We start from the raw sequence: 25560 nt of genomic DNA, 5'->3' as shown, positions 1-25560 counted from the left end.
ACCCAGGAGTTCTGAGGGGACCCATTCAGGAGTTCAGGAGGGGGACCAGGAGTGCCCCAAAGGACGCAGGAGTTCAGGAGGGGACCCAGGAGTGCCCCAAAGGATCCAGAGATCAGGATGGGACCCGCCCAGGAGTTTAGAAGGGACAGGCCCAGGAGTTCAGGAGGGGACCGGGAGTTCAGGGAGGGACTGAAGAATTCAGGAGGGGACCTAGGAGTTCAGGGGGTAACCCAAGAGATCAGGAGAGGACCCAGGAGTTCAGGAGGGGACCCAGGAGTTCAGGGTGGGATCCAAGAGCTTAGAAGGGGACCCAAGAGTTCAGGAGGGGACCCAGGAGTACCCCAAAGGACCCAAAAGTTCAGGGGAGAACCCAAGAGTTCTGAGGGGACCCAAGAGTTCACCAAAGGACCCAAGAGTTCAGGAGGGGACCCAGCAGTGCCCCAAAGGACCCAGGAGTTCGGAGGGGACCCAGAAGTTCAGGAGGGGACCCAGGAGTTCAGGAGGGGAGCCAGGCGTTCTGAGGGGACCCAGGAGTTCCCCAAAGCACCCAAGAGTTCGGGAGGGGACCCACCCAGGAGTTCGGGAGGGGACCTACCCAGGAGTTCGGGAGGGGACCCACCAAGGAGTTCGGGAGGGGACCCAGCAGTGCCCCAAAGGACCCAGGAGTTCAGGGGTGAACCCAGGAGTTCTGAGGGGACCCAAGAGTTCCCCAAAGGACCCAAGAGCTTAGGAGGGGACCCAGGAGTGCCCCAAAAGATAGAGAGTTCAGGAGGGCACCCAAGAGATCAGGAGGGCACCCAGGAGTGCCCCAAAGGACACAGGAGTTCAGTGGGGGACCGAAGAGTTCAGGAGGGGGACAAGGAGTGCCCCAAAGGACCCAAAAGTTCAGTGGGGAACCCAGGAGTTCTGAGGGGACCCAAGAGTTCCCCAAAGGACCCAGGAGTTCAGGAGGGGACCCAGGAGTGCCCCAAAGGATCCAGAGTTCAGGAGGGAACCCAGGAGTTCTGATGGGAACCAGGAGTGCCCCAAAGGACCCCAGAGTTCAGGAGGGGACCCAGGAGTGCCCCAAAGGATCCAGAGTTCAGGAGGGGACCCACCCAGGAATTCAGGAGGGACTGAAGAATTCAGGAGGGGACCTAGGAGTTCAGGGGGTAACCCAAGAGTTCAGGAGAGGACCCAGGAGTGCCCCAAAGGATCCAGAGTTCAGGAGGGGACCCAGGAATTCCCCAAAGGATCCAGGAGTTCAGGGGGGAACCCAGGCGTTCTGAGGGGACCCAGGAGTGCCCCAAAGTACCCAAGAGTTCTTGAGGGACCCACCCAGGATTTCAGGAGGGACCCACCCAGGAGTTCGGGAGGGGACCCAGCAGAGCCCCAAAGGACCCAGGAGTTCAGGAGGGAACCCAGGAGTTCAGGGTGGGATCCAAGAGCTTAGAAGAGGACCCAAGAGTTCAGGAGGGGACCCAGGAGTACCCCAAAGGACCCAGAAGTTCAGGGGGAACCCAAGAGTACTGAAGAGACCCAGGAGTGCCCCAAAGGACCCAGGAGTTCAGGGGTGAACCCAGGAGTTCTGAGGGGACCCAAGAGTTCCCCAAAGGACCCAAGAGCTTAGGAGGGGACCCAGGAGTGCCCAAAAGGATCGAGAGTTCAGGAGGGCACCCAAGAGATCAGGAGGGCACCCAGGAGTGCCCCAAAGGACCCAGGAGTTCAGTGGGGGACCGAAGAGTTCAGGAGGGGGACCAGGAATGCCCCAAAGGACCCAGGAGTTCAGTGGGGAACCCAGGAGTTCTGAGGAGACCCAAGAGTGCCCCAAAAGAGCCAAGAGTTCAGGAGGGGACCCACCCAGGAGTTCAGGAGGGGACCCACCCATAGTTCAGGAGGGGACCCACCCAGGAGTTCAGGAGGGGACCCACCCAGGAGTTCAGGAGGGGACCCAGGAGTGCCCCTCAGGACCCAGGAGTTCAGGAGGGGACCCAGGAGTACCCCAAAGGATCCAGAGTTCAGGAGGGAACTCAGGAGTTCTGATGGGACCCAAGAGTGCCCCAAAGGACCCTAGAGTTCAGGAGGGGACCCAGGAGTGCCCCAAAAGATCCAGAGTTCAGGATGGAACCCAGGATTTCTGATGGGACCCAGGAGTTACCCAAAGGAACCCAGAGACCAGGATGGGACCCGCCCAGGAGTTCAGGATGGACCCGCCCAGGAGTTCAGGAGGGACCCGCCCAGGAGTTCAGGAGGGACCCGCCCAGGAGTTCAGGAGGGACCCGCCCAGGAGTTCAGGAGGGGACCGGGAGTTCAGAGAGGGACTGAAGAATTCAGGAGGGGACCTAGGAGTTCAGGGAGTAACCCAAGAGTTCAGGAGCGGACCGAGGAGTTCAGGAGAGGGCCCAGGAGTGCCCCTCAGGACCCAGGAGTTCAGGAGGGGACCCAGGAGTGCCCCAAAGGACCCAGGAGATCAGGATGGGACCCGCCCAGGAGTTTAGAAGGGACAGGCCCAGGAGTTCAGGAGGGGACCGGGAGTTCAGGGAGGGACTGAAGAATTCAGGAGGGGACCTAGGAGTTCAGGGGGTAACCCAAGAGATCAGGAGAGGACCCAGGAGTTCAGGAGGGGACCCAGGAGTTCAGGGTGGGATCCAAGAGCTTAGAAGGGGACCCAAGAGTTCAGGAGGGGACCCAGGAGTACCCCAAAGGACCCAAAAGTTCAGGGGAGAACCCAAGAGTTCTGAGGGGACCCAAGAGTTCACCAAAGGACCCAAGAGTTCAGGAGGGGACCCAGGAGTGCCCCAAAGGATCCAGAGTTCAGGAGGGAACTCAGGAGTTCTGATGGGACCCAAGAGTGCCCCAAAGGACCCTAGAGTTCAGGAAGGGACCCAGGACTGCCCCAAAGGATCCAGAGTTAAGGAGGGGACCCACCCAGGAATTCAGGAGGGGACCCAGCAGTGCCCCAAAGGACCCAGGAGTTCGGGGGGAACCCAGGAGTTCTGAGGGGACGCAAGAGTTCACCAAAGGACCCAAGAGTTCAGGAGGGGACCCAGGAGTTCAGGGTGGGATCCAAGAGCTTAGAAGGGGACCCAAGAGTTCAGGAGGGGACCCAGGAGTACCCCAAAGGACCCAAAAGTTCAGGGGAGAACCCAAGAGTTCTGAGGGGACCCAAGAGTTCACCAAAGGACCCAAGAGTTCAGGAGGGGACCCAGGAGTGCCCCAAAGGATCCAGAGTTCAGGAGGGAACTCAGGAGTTCTGATGGGAACCAGGAGTGCCCCAAAGGACCTCAGAGTTCAGGAGGGGACCCAGGAGTGCCCCAAAGGATCCAGAGTTAAGGAGGGGACCCACCCAGGAATTCAGGAGGGGACCCAGCAGTGCCCCAAAGGACCCAGGAGTTCGGGGGGAACCCAGGAGTTCTGAGGGGACGCAAGAGTTCACCAAAGGACCCAAGAGTTCAGGAGGGGACCCAGGAGTGCCCCAAAGGATACAGACTTCAGGAGGGGTCCCACCCAGGAGTTCAGGAGGGGACCCAGCAGTGCCCCAAACGACCCAGGAGTTCAGGGGGGAACACAAGATTTCGGAGGGGACCCAGGAATTCAGGAGGGGACCCAGGAGTGCCCCAAAGGATCCAGAGTTCAGGAGGGAACTCAGGAGTTCTGATGGGACCCAAGAGTGCCCCAAAGGACCCTAGAGTTCAGGAAGGGACCCAGGACTGCCCCAAAAGATCCAGAATTCAGGGGGGAACCCAGGATTTCTGATGGGACCCAGGAGTGACCCAAAGGAACCCAGAGTTCAGGAGGGGACCCAGGAGTTCGGAAGGGGACCCACATAGGTATTCGAAAGGGGACCCAGCAGTGCCCCAAAGGACCCAAGAGTTCAGGAGGGGACCCAGGAGTGCCCCAAAGGATCCAGAGTTCAGGAGGGACCCACCCAGGAGTTCAGGGGGGAACCAGGAGTGCCCCAAAGGACCCAGGAGTTCAAGAGGGGACCCAGGAGTTCAGGGTGGGACCGAAGAGCTTAGAAGAAGACCCAAGAGTTCAGGAGGGGACCCAGGAGTGCCCCAAATGATCCAGAGTTCAGGAGGGGACCCAGCAGTGCCCCAAAGGATCCAGAGTTCAGGAGAGGACCCGCCCAGGAGTTCAGGAGGGGACCCGCCCAGGAGTTCAGGAGGGGACCCGCCCAGGAGTGCCCCAAAGGATCCGGAGTTCAGGAGGGGACGCGCCCAGGAGTTCAGGAGGGGACGCGCCCAGGAGTTCAGGAGGGGACGCGCCCAGGAGTTCAGGAGGGACTGAAGAATTCAGGAGGGGACCTAGGAGTTCAGGGGGTAACCCAAGAGTTCAGGAGAGGACCCAGGAGTGCCCAAAAGACCCAGGAGTTCGGGAGGGGACCCAGGAGTGCCCCAAAGGATCCAGAGTTCAGGAGGGGACCCAGGAATTCCCCAAAGGACCCAGGAGTTCAGGGGGGAACCCAGGCGTTCTGAGGGGACCCAGGAGTGCCCCAAAGTACCCAAGAGTTCTTGAGGGACCCACCCAGGATTTCAGGAGGGACCCACCCAGGAGTTCGGGAGGGGACCCAGCAGAGCCCCAAAGGACCCAGGAGTTCAGGGGGGAACCCAAGAGTACTGAGGAGGTCCAGGAGTGCCCCAAAGGACCCAGGAGTTCAGGAGGGAACCCAGGAGTTCAGGGTGGGATCCAAGAGCTTGGAAGGGGACCCAAGAGTTCAGGAGGGGACCCAGGAGTACCCCAAAGGACCCAGAAGTTCAGGGGGAACCCAAGAGTACTGAAAAGACCCAGGAGTGCCCCAAAGGACCCAAGAGCTTAGGAGGGGACCCAGGAGTGCCCCAAAGGATCCAGAGTTCAGGAGGGCACCCAAGAGATCAGGAGGGCACCCAGGAGTGCCCCAAAGGACCCAGGAGTTCAGTGGGGAACCCAGGAGTTCTGAGGAGACCCAAGAGTGCCCCAAAAGAGCCAAGAGTTCAGGAGGGGACCGACCCAGGAGTTCAGGAGGGGACCCACCCAGGAGTTCAGGAGCGGACCGAGGAGTTCAGGAGAGGATCCAGGAGTGCCCCTCAGGACCCAGGAGTTCAGGAGGGGACCCAGGAGTACCCCAAAGGATCCAGAGTTCAGGAGGGAACTTAGGAGTTCTGATGGGACCCAAGAGTGCCCCAAGATACCCTAGAGTTCAGGAGGGGACCCAGGAGTGCCCCAAAAGATCCAGAGTTCAGGATGGAACCCAGGATTTCTGATGGGACCCAGGAGTTACGCAAAGGAACCCAGAGACCAGGATGGGACCCGCCCAGGAGTTCAGGAGGGACCCGCCCAGGAGTTCAGGAGGGACCCGCCCAGGAGTTCAGGAGGGACCCGCCCAGGAGTTCAGGAGGGGACCGGGAGTTCAGAGAGGGACTGAAGAATTCAGGAGGGGACCTAGGATTTCAGGGAGTAACCCAAGAGTTCAGGAGCGGACCGAGGAGTTCAGGAGAGGGCCCAGGAGTGCCCCTCAGGACCCAGGAGTTCAGGAGGGAACCCAGGAGTGCCCCAAAGGATCCAGAGTTCAGGAAGGAACTCAGGAGTTCTGATGGGACCCACGAGTGCCCCAAAAGACCCCAGAGTTCAGGAGGGGACCCAGGAGTGCCCCAAAAGATCCAGAGTTCAGGAGGGAACCCAGGATTTCTGATGGGACCCAGGAGTGACCCAAAGGAACCCAGAGTTCAGGAGGGGACCCAGGAGTGCCCCAAAGGATCCAGAGTTCAGGGGGGAACCCAGGAGTTCTGAGGGGACGCAAGAGTTCACCAAAGGACCCAAGAGTTCAGGAGGGGACCCAGGAGTGCCCCTAAGGATACAGACTTCAGGAGGGGTCCCACCCAGGAGTTCAGGAGGGGACCCAGCAGTGCCCCAAACGACCCAGGAGTTCAGGGGGGAACACAAGATTTCGGAGGGGACCCAGGAATTCAGGAGGGGACCCAGGAGTGCCCCAAAGGATCCAGAGTTCAGGAGGGGACCCGCCCAGGAGTTCAGGAGGGGACCGGGAGTTCAGGGAGGGACTGAAGAATTCAGGAGCGCACCTAGGAGTTCAGGGGGTAACCAAAGAGTTCAGGAGAGGACCCAGGAGTTCAGGAGGGGACCCAGGAGTGCCCCAAAGGATCCAGAGTTCAGGAGGGGATCCATGAATGCCCAAAAGGACCCAGGAGTTCAGGGGGGAACCCAGGAGTGCCCCAAAGGATCCAGAGTTCAGGAGGGGACCCAGGAGTGCCCCAAAGGATCCAGAGTTCAGGAGGGGACCCAAGAGTTCAGGAGGGACCCACCCAGGACTTCATGGCGGTACCCACCCAGGACTTCTGGAGGATACCCAAATGTTCTGAGGGGACCCATTCAGGAGTTCAGGAGGGACCCATTCAATAGTTCGGGAGGGGGACCAGGAGTGCCCCAAAGGACCCAGGAGTTCAGGGTGGGACCCAAAAGTTCAGGAGGGACCCACCCAGGAGTTCATGGCGGGACCCACCCAGGACTTCAGGAGGGGACACAGGAGTTCTGAGGGGACCCATTCAGGAGTTCAGGAGGGGGACCAGGAGTGCCCCCAAAGGACGCAGGAGTTCAGGAGGGGACCCAGGAGTGCCCCAAAGGATCCAGAGATCAGGATGGGACCCGCCCAGGAGTTTAATTGGGACATGCCCAGGAGTTCAGGAGGGGACCGGGAGTTCAGGGAGGGACTGAAGAATTCAGGAGGGGACCTAGGAGTTCAGGGGGTAACCCAAGAGATTAGGAGAGGACCCAGGAGTTCAGGAGGGGACCAAGGAGTTCAGGGTGGGATCCAAGAGCTTAGAAGGGGACCCAAGAGTTCAGGAGGGGACCCAGGAGTACCCCAAAGGACCCAGAAGTTCAGGGGGAACCCAAGAGTACTGAGGAGACCCAGGAGTGCCCCAAAGGACCCAGGAGTTCAGGGGGGAACCCAAAAGTACTGAGGAGGTCCAGGAGTGCCCCAAAGGACCCAGGAGTTCAGGAGGGAACCCAGGAGTTCAGGGTGGGTTCCAAGAACTTAGAAGGGGACCCAAGAGTTCAGGAGGGGACCCAGGAGTACCCCAAAGGACCCAGAAGTTCAGGGGGAACCCAAGAGTACTGAGGAGACCCAGGAGTGCCCCAAAGGACCCAGGAGTTCAGGGGTGAACCCAGGAGTTCTGAGGGGACCCAAGAGTTCCCCAAAGGACCCAAGATCTTAGGAGGGACCCAGGAGTGCCCCAAAGGATCCAGAGTTCAGGAGGGCACCCAAGAGATCAGGAGGGCACCCAGGAGTGCCCCAAAGGACCCAGGAGTTCAGTGGGGGACGGAAGAGTTCAGGAGGGGGACCAGGAGTGCCCCAAAGGACCCAGGAGTTCTGAGGAGACCCAAGAGTGCCCCAAAAGAGCCAAGAGTTCAGGAGGGGACCCACCCAGGAGTTCAGGAGGAGACCCACCCAGGAGTTCAGGAACGGACCGAGGAGTTCAGGAGAGGACCCAGGAGTGCCCCTCAGGACCCAGGAGTTCAGGAGGGGACCCAGGAGTACCCCAAAGGATCCAGAGTTCAGGAGGGAACTCAAGAGTTCTGATGGGACCCAAGAGTGCCCCAAAGGACCCTAGAGTTCAGGAGGGGACCCAGGAGTGCCCCAAAAGATCCAGAGTTCAGGATGGAACCCAGGATTTCTGATGGGACCCAGGAGTTACCCAAAGGAACCCAGAGACCAGGATGGGACCCGCCCAGGAGTTCAGGAGGGACCCGCCCAGGAGTTCAGGAGGGGACCGGGAGTTCAGAGAGGGACTGAAGAATTCAGGAGGGGACCTAGGAGTTCAGGGGGTAACCCAAGAGATCAGGAGAGGACCCAGGAGTTCAGGAGGGGACCCAGGAGTTCAGGGTGGGATCCAAGAGCTTAGAAGGGGACCCAAGAGTTCAGGAGGGGACCCAAGAGTACCCCAAAGGACCCAAATGTTCAGGGGAGAACCCAAGAGTTCTGAGGGGACCCAAGAGTTCACCAAAGGACCCAAGAGTTCAGGAGGGGACCCAGGAGTGCCCCAAAGGATCCAGAGTTCAGGAGGGGACCCACCCAGGAGTTCAGGAGGGGACCCAGCAGTGCCCCAAAGGACCCAGGAGTTCAGGGGGGAACACAGGAGTTCGGAGGGGACGCGCCCAGGAGTTCAGGAGGGGACGCGCCCAGGAGTTCAGGAGGGACTGAAGAATTCAGGAGGGGACCTAGGAGTTCAGGGGGTAACCCAAGAGTTCAGGAGTGGACCCAAGAGTTCACGAAAGGACCCAAGAGTTCAGGAGGGGACCCAGGAGTGCCCCAAAGGATCCAGAGTTCAGGAGGGGACCCACCCAGGAGTTCAGGAGGGCACCCAGCAGTGCCCCAAAGGACCCAAGAGTTCAGGGGGGAACACAGGAGTTCGGAGGGGACCCAGGAGTTCAGGAGGGACCCACCCAGGAGTTCATGGCGGGACCCACCCAGGACTTCAGGAGGGGACCCAGGAGTTCTGAGGGGACCCATTCAGGAGTTCAGGAGTGGGACCAGGAGTGCCCCCTAAGGACCCAGGAGTTCAGGAGGGGACCCAGGAGTGCCCCAAAGGATCCAGAGTTCAGCAGGGAACTCAGGAGTTCTGAGGGGACACAAGAGTGCCCCAAAAGAGCCAAGAGTTCAGGAGGGGACCCACCCAGGAGTTCAGGAGGGGACCCAGGAGTATCCCAAAGGACCCAGGAGTTCAGGGGGGAACGCAGGAATTCAGGAGAGGACCCAGGAGTGCCCCAAAGGATCCAGAGTTCACGAGGGAACCCAGGAGTTCTGATGGGAACCAGGAGTGCCCCAAAGGACCTCAGAGTTCAGGAGGGGACCCAGGAGTGCCCCAAAGGATCCAGAGTTCAGGAGGGGACCCACCCAGGAATTCAGGAGGGGACCCAGCAGTGCCCCAAAGGACCCAGGAGTTCGGGGGGAACCCAGGAGTTCTGAGGGGACGCAAGAGTTCACCAAAGGACCCAAGAGTTCAGGAGGGGACCCAGGAGTGCCCCAAAGGATACAGACTTCAGGAGGGGTCCCACCCAGGAGTTCAGGAGGGGACCCAGCAGTGCCCCAAACGACCCAGGAGTTCAGGGGGGAACACAAGATTTCGGAGGGGACCCAGGAATTCAGGAGGGGACCCAGGAGTGCCCCAAAGGATCCAGAGTTCAGGAGGGAACTCAGGAGTTCTGATGGGACCCAAGAGTGCCCCAAAGGACCCTAGAGTTCAGGAAGGGACCCAGGACTGCCCCAAAAGATCCAGAATTCAGGGGGGAACCCAGGATTTCTGATGGGACCCAGGAGTGACCCAAAGGAACCCAGAGTTCAGGAGGGGACCCAGGAGTTCGGAAGGGGACCCACACAGGTATTCGAAAGGGGACCCAGCAGTGCCCCAAAGGACCCAAGAGTTCAGGAGGGGACCCAGGAGTGCCCCAAAGGATCCAGAGTTCAGGAGGGACCCACCCAGGAGTTCAGGGGGGAACCAGGAGTGCCCCAAAGGACCCAGGAGTTCAGGAGGGGACCCAGAAGTTCAGGGTGGGACCGAAGAGCTTAGAAGAAGACCCAAGAGTTCAGGAGGGGACCCAGGAGTGCCCCAAATGTTCCAGAGTTCAGGAGGGGACCCAGCAGTGCCCCAAAGGATCCAGAGTTCAGGAGGGGACCCGCCCAGGAGTTCAGGAGGGGACCCGCCCAGGAGTGCCCCAAAGGATCCGGAGTTCAGGAGGGGACGCGCCCAGGAGTTCAGGAGGGGACGCGCCCAGGAGTTCAGGAGGGGACGCGCCCAGGAGTTCAGGAGGGACTGAAGAATTCAGGAGGGGACCTAGGAGTTCAGGGGGTAACCCAAGAGTTCAGGAGAGGACCCAGGAGTGCCCAAAAGACCCAGGAGTTCGGGAGGGGACCCAGGAGTGCCCCAAAGGATCCAGAGTTCAGGAGGGGACCCAGGAATTCCCCAAAGGACCCAGGAGTTCAGGGGGGAACCCAGGCGTTCTGAGGGGACCCAGGAGTGCCCCAAAGTACCCAAGAGTTCTTGAGGGACCCACCCAGGATTTCAGGAGGGACCCACCCAGGAGTTCGGGAGGGGACCCAGCAGGGCCCCAAAGGACCCAGGAGTTCAGGGGGGAACCCAAGAGTACTGTGGAGGTCCAGGAGTGCCCCAAAGGACCCAGGAGTTCAGGAGGGAACCCAGGAGTTCAGGGTGGGATCCAAGAGCTTGGAAGGGGACCCAAGAGTTCAGGAGGGGACCCAGGAGTACCCCAAAGGACCCAGAAGTTCAGGGGGAACCCAAGAGTACTGAGGAGACCCAGGAGTGCCCCAAAGGACCCAGGAGTTCAGGGGTGAACCCAGGAGTTCTGAAGGGACCCAAGAGTTCCCCAAAGGACCCAAGAGCTTAGGAGGGGACCCAGGAGTGCCCCAAAAGATAGAGAGTTCAGGAGGGCACCCAAGAGATCAGGAGGGCACCCAGGAGTGCCCCAAAGGACCCAGGAGTTCAGTGGGGATCGAAGAGTTCAGGAGGGGGACCAGGATTGCCCCAAAGGACCCAGGAGTTCAGTGGGGATCGAAGAGATCAGGAGGGGAACCAGGAGTGCCCCAAAGGACCCAGGAGTTCAGGAGGGGACCCAGGAGTTCAGGGTGGGACCCAAGAGCTTAGAAGAAGACCCAAGAGTTCAGGAGTGGACCCAGGAGTGCCCCAAATGATCCAGAGTTCAGGAGGGGACCCAGCAGTGCCCCAAAGGATCCAGAGTTCAGGAGAGGACCCGCCCAGGAGTTCAGGAGGGGACCCGCCCAGGAGTTCAGGAGGGGACCCGCCCAGGAATGCCCCAAAGGATCCGGAGTTCAGGAGGGGACGCGCCCAGGAGTTCAGGAGGGGACGCGCCCAGGAGTTCAGGAGGGGACGCGCCCAGGAGTTCAGGAGGGACTGAAGAATTCAGGAGGGGACCTAGGAGTTCAGGGGGTAACCCAAGAGTTCAGGAGAGGACCCAGGAGTGCCCAAAAGACCCAGGAGTTCAGGAGGGGACCCAGGAGTGCCCCAAAGGATCCAGAGTTCAGGAGGGGACCCAGGAATGCCCCAAAGACCCAGGAGTTCGGGAGGGGACCCAGGAGTGCCCCAAAGGATCCAGAGTTCAGGAGGGGACCCAGGAATTCCCCAAAGGACCCAGGAGTTCAGGGGGGAACCCAGGCGTTCTGAGGGGACCCAGGAGTTCCCCAAAGTACCCAAGAGTTCTTGAGGGACCCACCCAGGATTTCAGGAGGGACCCACCCAGGAGTTTCGGAGGGGACCCAGCAGAGCCCCAAAGGACCCAGGAGTTCAGGGGGGAACCCAAGAGTACTGAGGAGGTCCAGGAGTGCCCCAAAGGACCCAGGAGTTCAGGAGGGGACCCAGGAGTACCCCAAAGGACCCAGAAGTTCAGGGGGAACCCAAGAGTACTGAGGAGACCCAGGAGTGCCCCAAAGGACCCAGGAGTTCAGGGGTGAACCCAGGAGTTCTGAGGGGACCCAAGAGTTCCCCAAAGGACCCAAGAGCTTAGGAGGGGACCCAGGAGTGCCCCAAAGTACCCAAGAGTTCTTGAGGGACCCACCCAGGATTTCAGGAGGGACCCACCCAGGAGTTTCGGAGGGGACCCAGCAGAGCCCCAAAGGACCCAGGAGTTCAGGGGGGAACCCAAGAGTACTGAGGAGGTCCAGGAGTGCCCCAAAGGACCCAGGAGTTCAGGAGGGGACCCAGGAGTACCCCAAAGGACCCAGAAGTTCAGGGGGAACCCAAGAGTACTGAGGAGACCCAGGAGTGCCCCAAAAAACCCAGGAGTTCAGGGGTGAACCCAGGAGTTCTGAGGGGACCCAAGAGTTCCCCAAAGGACCCAAGAGCTTAGGAGGGGACCCAGGAGTGCCCCAAAGGATCCAGAGTTCAGGAGGGCACCCAAGAGATCAGGAGGGCACCCAGGAGTGCCCCAAAGGACCCAGGAGTTCAGTGGGGATCGAAGAGTTCAGGAGGGGGACCAGGAGTGCCCCAAAGGACCCAGGAGTTCAGTGGGGAACCCAGGAGTTCTGAGGAGACCCAAGAGTGCCCCAAAAGAGCCAAGAGTTCAGGAGGGGACCCACCCAGGAGTTCAGGAGGGGACCCACCCAGGAGTTCAGGAGCGGACCGAGGAGTTCAGGAGAGGATCCAGGAGTGCCCCTCAGGACCCAGGAGTTCAGGAGGGGACCCAGGAGTACCCCAAAGGATCCAGAGTTCAGGAGGGATCTTAGGAGTTCTGATGGGACCCAAGAGTGCCCCAAGAGACCCTAGAGTTCAGGAGGGGACCCAGGAGTGCCCCAAAAGATCCAGAGTTCAGGATGGAACCCAGGATTTCTGATGGGACCCAGGAGTTACCCAAAGGAACCCAGAGACCAGGATGGAACCCACCCAGGAGTTCAGGAGGGACCCGCCCAGGAGTTCAGGAGGGGACCGGGAGTTCAGAGAGGGACTGAAGAATTCAGGAGGGGACCTAGGAGTTCAGGGAGTAACCCAAGAGTTCAGGAGCGGACCGAGGAGTTCAGGAGAGGGCCCAGGAGTGCCCCTCAGGACCCAGGAGTTCAGGAGGGGACCAAGGAGTGCCCCAAAGGATCCAGAGTTCAGGAGGGAACTCAGGAGTTCTGATGGGACCCACGAGTGCCCCAAAGGACCCCAGAGTTCAGGAGGGGACCCAGGAGTGCCCCAAAAGATCCAGAGTTCAGGAGGGAACCCAGGATTTCTGATGGGACCCAGGAGTGACCCAAAGGAACCCAGAGTTCAGGAGGGGACCCAGGAGTGCCCCAAAGGATCCAGAGTTCAGGAGGGGACCCACCCAGGAATTCAGGAGGGGACCCAGCAGTGCCCCAAAGGACCCAGGAGTTCAGGGGGGAACCCAGGAGTTCTGAGGGGACGCAAGAGTTCACCAAAGGACCCAAGAGTTCAGGAGGGGACCCAGGAGTGCCCCAAACGACCCAGGAGTTCAGGGGGGAACACAAGATTTCGGAGGGGACCCAGGAATTCAGGAGGGGACCCAGGAGTGCCCCAAAGGATCCAGAGTTCAGGAGGGAACTCAGGAGTTCTGATGGGACCCAAGAGTGCCCCAAAGGACCCTAGAGTTCAGGAAGGGACCCAGGACTGCCCCAAAAGATCCAGAATTCAGGGGGGAACCCAGGATTTCTGATGGGACCCAGGAGTGACCCAAAGGAACCCAGAGTTCAGGAGGGGACCCAGGAGTTCGGAAGGGGACCCACACAGGTATTCGAAAGGGGACCCAGCAGTGCCCCAAAGGACCCAAGAGTTCAGGAGGGGACCCAGGAGTGCCCCAAAGGATCCAGAGTTCAGGAGGGACCCACCCAGGAGTTCAGGGGGGAACCAGGAGTGCCCCAAAGGACCCAGGAGTTCAGGAGGGGACCCAGGAGTTCAGGGTGGGACCCAAGAGCTTAGAAGAAGACCCAAGAGTTCAGGAGGGGACCCAGGAGTGCCCCAAATGATCCAGAGTTCAGGAGGGGACCCAGCAGTGCCCCAAAGGATCCAGAGTTCAGGAGAGGACCCGCCCAGGAGTTCAGGAGGGGACCCGCCCAGGAGTTCAGGAGGGGACCCGCCCAGGAGTGCCCCAAAGGATCCGGAGTTCAGGAGGGGACGCGCCCAGGAGTTCAGGAGGGGACGCGCCCAGGAGTTCAGGAGGGGACGCGCCCAGGAGTTCAGGAGGGGACGCGCCCAGGAGTTCAGGAGGGACTGAAGAATTCAGGAGGGGACCTAGGAGTTCAGGGGGTAACCCAAGAGTTCAGGAGAGGACCCAGGAGTGCCCAAAAGACCCAGGAGTTCGGGAGGGGACCCAGGAGTGCCCCAAAGGATCCAGAGTTCAGGAGGGGACCCAGGAATTCCCCAAAGTACCCAGGAGTTCAGGGGGGAACCCAGGCGTTCTGAGGGGACCCAGGAGTGCCCCAAAGTACCCAAGAGTTCTTGAGGGACCCACCCAGGATTTCAGGAGGGACCCACCCAGGAGTTCGGGAGGGGACCCAGCAGAGCCCCAAAGGACCCAGGAGTTCAGGGGGGAACCCAAGAGTACTGAGGAGGTCCAGGAGTGCCCCAAAGGACCCAGGAGTTCAGGAGGGAACCCAGGAGTTCAGGGTGGGATCCAAGAGCTTTGAAGGGGACCCAAGAGTTCAGGAGGGGACCCAGGAGTACCCCAAAGGACCCAGAAGTTCAGGGGGAACCCAAGAGTACTGAGGAGACCCAGGAGTGCCCCAAAGGACCCAGGAGTTCAGGGGTGAACCCAGGAGTTCTGAGGGGACCCAAGAGTTCCCCAAAGGACCCAAGAGCTTAGGAGGGGACCCAGGAGTGCCCCAAAGGATCCAGAGTTCAGGAGGGCACCCAAGAGATCAGGAGGGCACCCAGGAGTGCCCCAAAGGACCCAGGAGTTCAGTGGGGATCAAAGAGTTAAGGAGGGGGACCAGGAGTGCCCCAAAGGACCCAGGAGTTCAGTGGGGAACCCAGGAGTTCTGAGGAGACCCAAGAGTGCCCCAAAAGAGCCAAGAGTTCAGGAGGGGACCCACCCAGGAGTTCAGGAGGGGACCGACCCAGGAGTTCAGGAGGGACCCGCCCAGGAGTTCAGGAGGGACCCGCCCAGGAGTTCAGGAGGGACCCGCCCAGGAGTTCAGGAGGGACCCGCCCAGGAGTTCAGGAGCGACCCGCCCAGGAGTTCAGAGAGGGACTGAAGAATTCAGGAGGGGACCTAGGAGTTCAGGGAGTAACCCAAGAGTTCAGGAGCGGACCGAGGAGTTCAGGAGAGGGCCCAGGAGTGCCCCTCAGGACCCAGGAGTTCAGGAGGGGACCAAGGAGTGCCCCAAAGGATCCAGAGTTCAGGAGGGAACTCAGGAGTGCCCCAAAGGATCCAGAGTTCAGGAGGGGACCCACCCAGGAATTCAGGAGGGGACCCAGCAGTGCCCCAAAGGACCCAGGAGTTCAGGGGGGAACCCAGGAGTTCTGAGGGGACGCAAGAGTTCACCAAAGGACCCAAGAGTTCAGGAGGGGACCCAGGAGTGCCCCAAAGGATACAGACTTCAGGAGGGGTCCCACCCAGGAGTTCAGGAGGGGACCCAGCAGTGCCCCAAACGACCCAGGAGTTCAGGGGGGAACACAAGATTTCGGAGGGGACCCAGGAATTCAGGAGGGGACCCAGGAGTGCCCCAAAGGATCCAGAGTTCAGGAGGGGACCCGCCCAGGAGTTCAGGAGGGGACCGGGAGTTCAGGGAGGGACTGAAGAATTCAGGAGCGCACCTAGGAGTTCAGGGGGTAACCAAAGAGTTCAGGAGAGGACCCAGGAGTTCAGGAGGGGACCCAGGAGTGCCCCAAAGGATCCAGAGTTCAGGAGGGGATCCATGAATGCCCAAAAGGACCCAGGAGTTCAGGGGGGAACCCAGGAGTGCCCCAAAGGATCCAGAGTTCAGGAGGGGACCCAGGAGTGCCCCAAAGGATCCAGAGTTCAGGAGGGGACCCAAGAGTTCAGGAGGGACCCACCCAGGACTTCATGGCGGTACCCACCCAGGACTTCTGGAGGGGACCCAAATGTTCTGAGGGGACCCATTCAGGAGTTCAGGAGGGACCCATTCAATAGTTCGGGAGGGGGACCAGGAGTGCCCCAAAGGACCCAGGAGTTCAGGGTGGGACCCAAAAGTTCAGGAGGGACCCACCCAGGAGTTCATGGCGGGACCCACCCAGGACTTCAGGAGGGGACAAAGGAGTTCTGAGGGGACCCATTCAGGAGTTCAGGAGGGGGACCAGGAGTGCCCCAAAGGACGCAGGAGTTCAGGAGGGGACCCAGGAGTGCCCCAAAGGATCCAGAGATCAGGATGGGACCCGCCCAGGAGTTTAATTGGGACAGGCCCAGGAGTTCAGGAGGAGACCGGGAGTTCAGGGAGGGACTGAAGAATTCAGGAGGGGACCTAGGAGTTCAGGGGGTAACCCAAGAGATCAGGAGAGGACCCAGGAGTTCAGGAGGGGACCCAGGAGTTCAGGGTGGGATCCAAGAGCTTAGAAGGGGACCCAAGAGTTCAGGAGGGGACCCTTGAGTACCCCAAAGGACCCAAAAGTTCAGGGGAGAACCCAAGAGTTCTGAGGGGACCCAAGAGTTCACCAAAGGACCCAAGAGTTCAGGAGGGGACCCAGGAGTGCCCCAAAGGATCCAGAGTTCAGGAGGGGACCCACCCAGGAGTTCAGGAGGGGACCCAGCAGTGCCCCAAAGGACCCAGGAGTTCAGGGGGGAACACAGGAGTTCGGAGGGAACCCAGGAGTTCAGGAGGGGACGCGCCCAGGAGTTCAGGAGGGGACGCGCCCAGGAGTTCAGGAGGGACTGAAGAATTCAGGAGGGGACCTAGTAGTTCAGGGGGTAACCCAGGAGTTCAGGAGTGGACCCAAGAGTTCACCAAAGGACCCAAGAGATCAGGAGGGGACCCAGGAGTGCCCCAAAGGATCCAGAGTTCAGGAGGGGACCCACCCAGGAGTTCAGGAGGGCACCCAGCAGTGCCCCAAAGGACCCAGGAGTTCAGGGGGGAACACAGGAGTTCGGAGGGGACCCAGGAGTTCAGGAGGGGACCCAGGCGTTCTGAGGGGACCCAGGAGTGCCCCAAAGCACCTAAGAGTTCGGGAGGGGACCCACCCAGGAGTTCGGGAGGGGACCCACCCAGGAGTTCAGGAGGGGACCCACCCAGGAGTTCGGGAGGGGACCCAGCAGTGCCCCAAAGGACCCAGAAGTTCAGGGGGAACCCAAGAGTACTGAGGAGACCCAGAAGTGCCCCAAAGGACCCAGGAGTTCAGGGGTGAACCCAGGAGTTCTGAGGGGACCCAAGAGTTCCCCAAAGGACCCAAGAGCTTAGGAGGGGACCCAGGAGTGCCCCAGAGGATCCAGAGTTCAGGAGGGCACCCAAGAGATCAGGAGGGCACCCAGGAGTGCCCCAAAGGACCCAGGAGTTCAGTGGGGGACCGAAGAGTTCAGGAGGGGGACAAGGAGTGCCCCAAAGGATCCAAAAGTTCAGTGGGGAACCCGGGAGTTCTGAGGGGACCCAAGAGTGCCCCAAAAGAGCCAAGAGTTCAGGAGGGGACCCACCGAGGAGTTCAGGAGGGGACCCACCCAGGAGTTCAGGAGGGGGACCAGGAGTGCCCCCTAAGGACCCAGGAGTTCAGGAGGGGACCCAAAAGTTCAGGAGGGACCCACCCAGGAGTTCATGGCGGGACCCACCCAGGACTTCAGGAGGGGACCCAGGAGTTCTGAGGGGACCCATTCAGGAGTTCAGGAGGGGGACCAGGAGTGCCCCCTAAGAACCCAGGAGTTCAGGAGGGGACCCAGGAGTGCCCCAAAGGATCCAGAGTTCAGCAGGGAACTCAGGAGTTCTGAGGGGACACAAGAGTGCCCCAAAAGAGCCAAGAGTTCAGGAGGGGACCCACCCAGGAGTTCAGGAGGGGACCCAGGAATATCCCAAAGGACCCAGGAGTTCAGGGGGGAACGCAGGAGTTCAGGAGAGGACCCAGGAGTGCCCCAAAGGATCCAGAGTTCACGAGGGAACCCAGGAGTTCTGATGGGAACCAGGAGTGCCCCAAAGGACCTCAGAGTTCAGGAGGGGACCCACCCAGGAGTTCAGGAGGGGACCCAGCAGTGCCCCAAAGGACCCAGGAGTTCGGGGGGAACCCAGGAGTTCTGAGGGGACGCAAGAGTTCACCAAAGGACCCAAGAGTTCAGGAGGGGACCCAGGAGTGCCCCAAAGGATACAGACTTCAGGAGGGGTCCCACCCAGGAGTTCAGGAGGGGACCCAGCAGTGCCCCAAACGACCCAGGAGTTCAGGGGGGAACACAAGATTTCGGAGGGGACCCAGGAATTCAGGAGGGGACCCAGGAGTGCCCCAAAGGATCCAGAGTTCAGGAGGGAACTCAGGAGTTCTGATGGGACCCAAGAGTGCCCCAAAGGACCCTAGAGTTCAGGAAGGGACCCAGGACTGCCCCAAAAGATCCAGAATTCAGGGGGGAACCCAGGATTTCTGATGGGACCCAGGAGTGACCCAAAGGAACCCAGAGTTCAGGAGGGGACCCAGGAGTTCGGAAGGGGACCCACACAGGTATTCGAAAGGGGACCCAGCAGTGCCCCAAAGGACCCAAGAGTTCAGGAGGGGACCCAGGAGTGCCCCAAAGGATCCAGAGTTCAGGAGGGACCCACCCAGGAGTTCAGGGGGGAACCAGGAGTGCCCCAAAGGATCCAGAGTTCAGGAGGGGACCCGCCCAGGAGTTCAGGAGGGGACCCGCCCAGGAGTTCAGGAGGGGACCCGCCCAGGAGTGCCCCAAAGGATCCGGAGTTCAGGAGGGGACGCGCCCAGGAGTTCAGGAGGGGACGCGCCCAGGAGTTCAGGAGGGGACGCGCCCAGGAGTTCAGGAGGGACTGAAGAATTCAGGAGGGGACCTAGGAGTTCAGGGGGTAACCCAAGAGTTCAGGAGAGGACCCAGGAGTGCCCAAAAGACCCAGGAGTTCGGGAGGGGACCCAGGAGTGCCCCAAAGGATCCAGAGTTCAGGAGGGGACCCAGGAATTCCCCAAAGGACCCAGGAGTTCAGGGGGGAACCCAGGCGTTCTGAGGGGACCCAGGAGTGCCCCAAAGTACCCAAGAGTTCTTGAGGGACCCACCCAGGATTTCAGGAGGGACCCACCCAGGAGGTCGGGAGGGGACCCAGCAGAGCCCCAAAGGACCCAGGAGTTCAGGGGGGAACCCAAGAGTACTGAGGAGGTCCAGGAGTGCCCCAAAGGACCCAGGAGTTCAGGAGGGAACCCAGGAGTTCAGGGTGGGATCCAAGAGCTTGGAAGGGGACCCAAGAGTTCAGGAGGGGACCCAGGAGTACCCCAAAGGACCCAGAAGTTCAGGGGGAACCCAAGAGTACTGAGGAGACCCAGGAGTGCCCCAAAGGACCCAGGAGTTCAGGGGTGAACCCAGGAGTTCTGAGGGGACCCAAGAGTTCCCCAAAGGACCCAAGAGCTTAGGAGGGGACCCAGGAGTGCCCCAAAGGATCCAGAGTTCAGGAGGGCACCCAAGAGATCAGGAGGGCACCCAGGAGTGCCCCAAAGGACCCAGGAGTTCAGTGGGGATCGAAGAGTTCAGGAGGGGGACCAGGAGTGCCCCAAAGGACCCAGGAGTTCAGTGGGGAACCCAGGAGTTCTGAGGAGACCCAAGAGTGCCCCAAAAGAGCCAAGAGTTCAGGAGGGGACCCACCCAGGAGTTCAGGAGGGGACCCACCCAGGAGTTCAGGAGCGGACCGAGGAGTTCAGGAGAGGATCCAGGAGTGCCCCTCAGGACCCAGGAGTTCAGGAGGGGACCCAGGAGTACCCCAAAGGATCCAGAGTTCAGGAGGGAACTCAAGAGTTCTGATGGGACCCAAGAGTGCCCCAAGAGACCCTAGAGTTCAGGAGGGGACCCAGGAGTGCCCCAAAAGATCCAGAGTTCAGGATGGAACCCAGGATTTCTGATGGGACCCAGGAGTTACCCAAAGGAACCCAGAGACCAGGATGGGACCCGCCCAGGAGTTCAGGAGGGACCCGCCCAGGAGTTCAGGAGGGACCCGCCCAGGAGTTCAGGAGCGACCCGCCCAGGAGTTCAGAGAGGGACTGAAGAATTCAGGAGGGGACCTAGGAGTTCAGGGAGTAACCCAAGAGTTCAGGAGCGGACCGAGGAGTTCAGGAGAGGGCCCAGGAGTGCCCCTCAGGACCCAGGAGTTCAGGAGGGGACCAAGGAGTGCCCCAAAGGATCCACAGTTCAGGAGGGAACTCAGGAGTTCTGATGGGACCCACGAGTGCCCCAAAGGACCCCAGAGTTCAGGAGGGGACCCAGGAGTGCCCCAAAAGATCCAGAGTTCAGGAGGGAACCCAGGATTTCTGATGGGACCCAGGAGTGACCCAAAGGAACCCAGAGTTCAGGAGGGGACCCAGGAGTGCCCCAAAGGATCCAGAGTTCAGGAGGGGACCCACCCAGGAATTCAGGAGGGGACCCAGCAGTGCCCCAAAGGACCCAGGAGTTCAGGGGGGAACCCAGGAGTTCTGAGGGGACGCAAGAGTTCACCAAAGGACCCAAGAGTTCAGGAGGGGACCCAGGAGTGCCCCAAACGACCCAGGAGTTCAGGGGGGAACACAAGATTTCGGAGGGGACCCAGGAATTCAGGAGGGGACCCAGGAGTGCCCCAAAGGATCCAGAGTTCAGGAGGGGACCCGCCCAGGAGTTCAGGAGGGGACCGGGAGTTCAGGGAGGGACTGAAGAATTCAGGAGCGCACCTAGGAGTTCAGGGGGTAACCAAAGAGTTCAGGAGAGGACCCAGGAGTTCAGGAGGGGACCCAGGAGTGCCCCAAAGGATCCAGAGTTCAGGAGGGGATCCATGAATGCCCAAAAGGACCCAGGAGTTCAGGGGGGAACCCAGGAGTGCCCCAAAGGATCCAGAGTTCAGGAGGGGACCCAGGAGTGCCCCAAAGGATCCAGAGTTCAGGAGGGGACCCAAGAGTTCAGGAGGGACCCACCCAGGACTTCATGGCGGTACCCACCCAGGACTTCTGGAGGGGACCCAAATGTTCTGAGGGGACCCATTCAGGAGTTCAGGAGGGACCCATTCAATAGTTCGGGAGGGGGACCAGGAGTGCCCCAAAGGACCCAGGAGTTCAGGGTGGGACCCAAAAGTTCAGGAGGGACCCACCCAGGAGTTCATGGCGGGACCCACCCAGGACTTCAGGAGGGGACAAAGGAGTTCTGAGGGGACCCATTCAGGAGTTCAGGAGGGGGACCAGGAGTGCCCCAAAGGACGCAGGAGTTCAGGAGGGGACCCAGGAGTGCCCCAAAGGATCCAGAGATCAGGATGGGACCCGCCCAGGAGTTTAATTGGGACAGGCCCAGGAGTTCAGGAGGAGACCGGGAGTTCAGGGAGGGACTGAAGAATTCAGGAGGGGACCTAGGAGTTCAGGGGGTAACCCAAGAGATCAGGAGAGGACCCAGGAGTTCAGGAGGGGACCCAGGAGTTCAGGGTGGGATCCAAGAGCTTAGAAGGGGACCCAAGAGTTCAGGAGGGGACCCTTGAGTACCCCAAAGGACCCAAAAGTTCAGGGGAGAACCCAAGAGTTCTGAGGGGACCCAAGAGTTCACCAAAGGACCCAAGAGTTCAGGAGGGGACCCAGGAGTGCCCCAAAGGATCCAGAGTTCAGGAGGGGACCCACCCAGGAGTTCAGGAGGGGACCCAGCAGTGCCCCAAAGGACCCAGGAGTTCAGGGGGGAACACAGGAGTTCGGAGGGAACCCAGGAGTTCAGGAGGGTACGCGCCCAGGAGTTCAGGAGGGGACGCGCCCAGGAGTTCAGGAGGGACTGAAGAATTCAGGAGGGGACCTAGTAGTTCAGGGGGTAACCCAGGAGTTCAGGAGTGGACCCAAGAGTTCACCAAAGGACCCAAGAGATCAGGAGGGGACCCAGGAGTGCCCCAAAGGATCCAGAGTTCAGGAGGGGACCCACCCAGGAGTTCAGGAGGGCACCCAGCAGTGCCCCAAAGGACCCAGGAGTTCAGGGGGGAACACAGGAGTTCGGAGGGGACCCAGGAGTTCAGGAGGGGACCCAGGCGTTCTGAGGGGACCCAGGAGTGCCCCAAAGCACCTAAGAGTTCGGGAGGGGACCCACCCAGGAGTTCGGGAGGGGACCCACCCAGGAGTTCAGGAGGGGACCCACCCAGGAGTTCGGGAGGGGACCCAGCAGTGCCCCAAAGGACCCAGAAGTTCAGGGGGAACCCAAGAGTACTGAGGAGACCCAGAAGTGCCCCAAAGGACCCAGGAGTTCAGGGGTGAACCCAGGAGTTCTGAGGGGACCCAAGAGTTCCCCAAAGGACCCAAGAGCTTAGGAGGGGACCCAGGAGTGCCCCAGAGGATCCAGAGTTCAGGAGGGCACCCAAGAGATCAGGAGGGCACCCAGGAGTGCCCCAAAGGACCCAGGAGTTCAGTGGGGGACCGAAGAGTTCAGGAGGGGACCCAGCAGTGCCCCAAAGGACCCAGGAGTTCAGGGGGGAACACAGGAGTTCGGAGGGAACCCAGGAGTTCAGGAGGGGACGCGCCCAGGAGTTCAGGAGGGGACGCGCCCAGGAGTTCAGGAGGGACTGAAGAATTCAGGAGGGGACCTAGTAGTTCAGGGGGTAACCCAGGAGTTCAGGAGTGGACCCAAGAGTTCACCAAAGGACCCAAGAGATCAGGAGGGGACCCAGGAGTGCCCCAAAGGATCCAGAGTTCAGGAGGGGACCCACCCAGGAGTTCAGGAGGGCACCCAGCAGTGCCCCAAAGGACCCAGGAGTTCAGGGGGGAACACAGGAGTTCGGAGGGGACCCAGGAGTTCAGGAGGGGACCCAGGCGTTCTGAGGGGACCCAGGAGTGCCCCAAAGCACCCAAGAGTTCGGGAGGGGACCCACCCAGGAGTTCGGGAGGGGACCCACCCAGGAGTTCAGGAGGGGACCCACCCAGGAGTTCGGGAGGGGACCCAGCAGTGCCCCAAAGGACCCAGAAGTTCAGGGGGAACCCAAGAGTACTGAGGAGACCCAGAAGTGCCCCAAAGGACCCAGGAGTTCAGGGGTGAACCCAGGAGTTCTGAGGGGACCCAAGAGTTCCCCAAAGGACCCAAGAGCTTAGGAGGGGACCCAGGAGTGCCCCAGAGGATCCAGAGTTCAGGAGGGCACACAAGAGATCAGGAGGGTACCCAGGAGTGCCCCAAAGGACCCAGGAGTTCAGTGGGGGACCGAAGAGTTCAGGAGGGGGACAAGGAGTGCCCCAAAGGATCCAAAAGTTCAGTTGGGAACCCGGGAGTTTTGAGGGGACCCAAGAGTGCCCCAAAAGAGCCAAGAGTTCAGGAGGGGACCCACCGAGGAGTTCAGGAGGGGACCCACCCAGGAGTTCAGGAGGGGGACCAGGAGTGCCCCCTAAGGACCCAGGAGTTCAGGAGGGGACCCAAAAGTTCAGGAGGGACCCACCCAGGAGTTCATGGCGGGACCCACCCAGGACTTCAGGAGGGGACCCAGGAGTTCTGAGGGGACCCATTCAGGAGTTCAGAGGGGGACCAGGAGTGCCCCCTAAGAACCCAGGAGTTCAGGAGGGGACCCAGGAGTGCCCCAAAGGATCCAGAGTTCAGCAGGGAACTCAGGAGTTCTGAGGGGACACAAGAGTGCCCCAAAAGAGCCAAGAGTTCAGGAGGGGACCCACCCAGGAGTTCAGGAGGGGACCCAGGAATATCCCAAAGGACCCAGGAGTTCAGGGGGGAACGCAGGAGTTCAGGAGAGGACCCAGGAGTGCCCCAAAGGATCCAGAGTTCACGAGGGAACCCAGGAGTTCTGATGGGAACCAGGAGTGCCCCAAAGGACCTCAGAGTTCAGGAGGGGACCCAGGAGTGCCCCAAAGGATCCAGAGTTCAGGAGGGGACCCACCCAGGAGTTCAGGAGGGGACCCAGCAGTGCCCCAAACGACCCAGGAGTTCAGGGGGGAACACAAGATTTCGGAGGGGACCCAGGAATTCAGGAGGGGACCCAGGAGTGCCCCAAAGGATCCAGAGTTCAGGAGGGGACCCAGGAATTCCCCAAAGGACCCAGGAGTTCAGGGGGGAACCCAGGCGTTCTGAGGGGACCCAGGAGTGCCCCAAAGTACCCAAGAGTTCTTGAGGGACCCACCCAGGATTTCAGGAGGGACCCACCCAGGAGGTCGGGAGGGGACCCAGCAGAGCCCCAAAGGACCCAGGAGTTCAGGGAGGAACCCAAGAGTACTGAGGAGGTCCAGGAGTGCCCCAAAGGACCCAGGAGTTCAGGAGGGAACCCAGGAGTTCAGGGTGGGATCCAAGAGCTTGGAAGGGGACCCAAGAGTTCAGGAGGGGACCCAGGAGTACCCCAAAGGACCCAGAAGTTCAGGGAAAACCCAAGAGTACTGAGGAGACCCAGGAGTGCCCCAAAGGACCCAGGAGTTCAGGGGTGAACCCAGGAGTTCTGAGGGGACCCAAGAGTTCCCCAAAGGACCCAAGAGCTTAGGAGGGGACCCAGGAGTGCCCCAAAGGATCCAGAGTTCAGGAGGGACCCACCCAGGAGTTCAGGGGGGAACCAGGAGTGCCCCAAAGGACCCAGGAGTTCAGGAGGGGACCCAGGAGTTCAGGGTGGGACCCAAGAGCTTAGAAGAAGACCCAAGAGTTCAGGAGGGAACCCAGGAGTGCCCCAAATGATCCAGAGTTCAGGAGGGGACCCAGCAGTGCCCCAAAGGATCCAGAGTTCAGGAGAGGACCCGCCCAGGAGTTCAGGAGGGGACCCGCCCAGGAGTTCAGGAGGGGACCCGCCCAGGAGTGCCCCAAAGGATCCGGAGTTCAGGAGGGGACGCGCCCAGGAGTTCAGGAGGGGACGCGCCCAGGAGTTCAGGAGGGGACGCGCCCAGGAGTTCAGGAGGGACTGAAGAATTCAGGAGGGGACCTAGGAGTTCAGGGGGTAACCCAAGAGTTCAGGAGAGGACCCAGGAGTGCCCAAAAGACCCAGGAGTTCGGGAGGGGACCCAGGAGTGCCCCAAAGGATCCAGAGTTCAGGAGGGGACCCAGGAATTCCCCAAAGGACCCAGGAGTTCAGGGGGGAACCCAGGCGTTCTGAGGGGACCCAGGAGTGCCCCAAAGTACCCAAGAGTTCTTGAGGGACCCACCCAGGATTTCAGGAGGGACCCACCCAGGAGGTCGGGAGGGGACCCAGCAGAGCCCCAAAGGACCCAGGAGTTCAGGGGGGAACCCAAGAGTACTGAGGAGGTCCAGGAGTGCCCCAAAGGACCCAGGAGTTCAGGAGGGAACCCAGGAGTTCAGGGTGGGATCCAAGAGCTTGGAAGGGGACCCAAGAGTTCAGGAGGGGACCCAGGAGTACCCCAAAGGACCCAGAAGTTCAGGGGGAACCCAAGAGTACTGAGGAGACCCAGGAGTGCCCCAAAGGACCCAGGAGTTCAGGGGTGAACCCAGGAGTTCTGAGGGGACCCAAGAGTTCCCCAAAGGACCCAAGAGCTTAGGAGGGGACCCAGGAGTGCCCCAAAGGATCCAGAGTTCAGGAGGGCACCCAAGAGATCAGGAGGGCACCCAGGAGTGCCCCAAAGGACCCAGGAGTTCAGTGGGGATCGAAGAGTTCAGGAGGGGGACCAGGAGTGCCCCAAAGGACCCAGGAGTTCAGTGGGGAACCCAGGAGTTCTGAGGAGACCCAAGAGTGCCCCAAAAGAGCCAAGAGTTCAGGAGGGGACCCACCCAGGAGTTCAGGAGGGGACCCACCCAGGAGTTCGGGAGCGGACCGAGGAGTTCAGGAGAGGATCCAGGAGTGCCCCTCAGGACCCAGGAGTTCAGGAGGGGACCCAGGAGTACCCCAAACGATCCAGAGTTCAGGAGGGAACTTAGGAGTTCTGATGGGACCCAAGAGTGCCCCAAGAGACCCTAGAGTTCAGGAGGGGACCCAGGAGTGCCCCAAAAGATCCAGAGTTCAGGATGGAACCCAGGATTTCTGATGGGACCCAGGAGTTACCCAAAGGAACCCAGAGACCAGGATGGGACCCGCCCAGG

The sequence above is a fragment of the Patagioenas fasciata genome, chromosome 7 (assembly GCF_037038585.1).
Source record: "Patagioenas fasciata isolate bPatFas1 chromosome 7, bPatFas1.hap1, whole genome shotgun sequence".
In the NCBI taxonomy this organism is placed as follows: Eukaryota; Metazoa; Chordata; class Aves; order Columbiformes; family Columbidae; genus Patagioenas; species Patagioenas fasciata.
Note: the sequence above shows the minus strand (reverse complement) of the source record.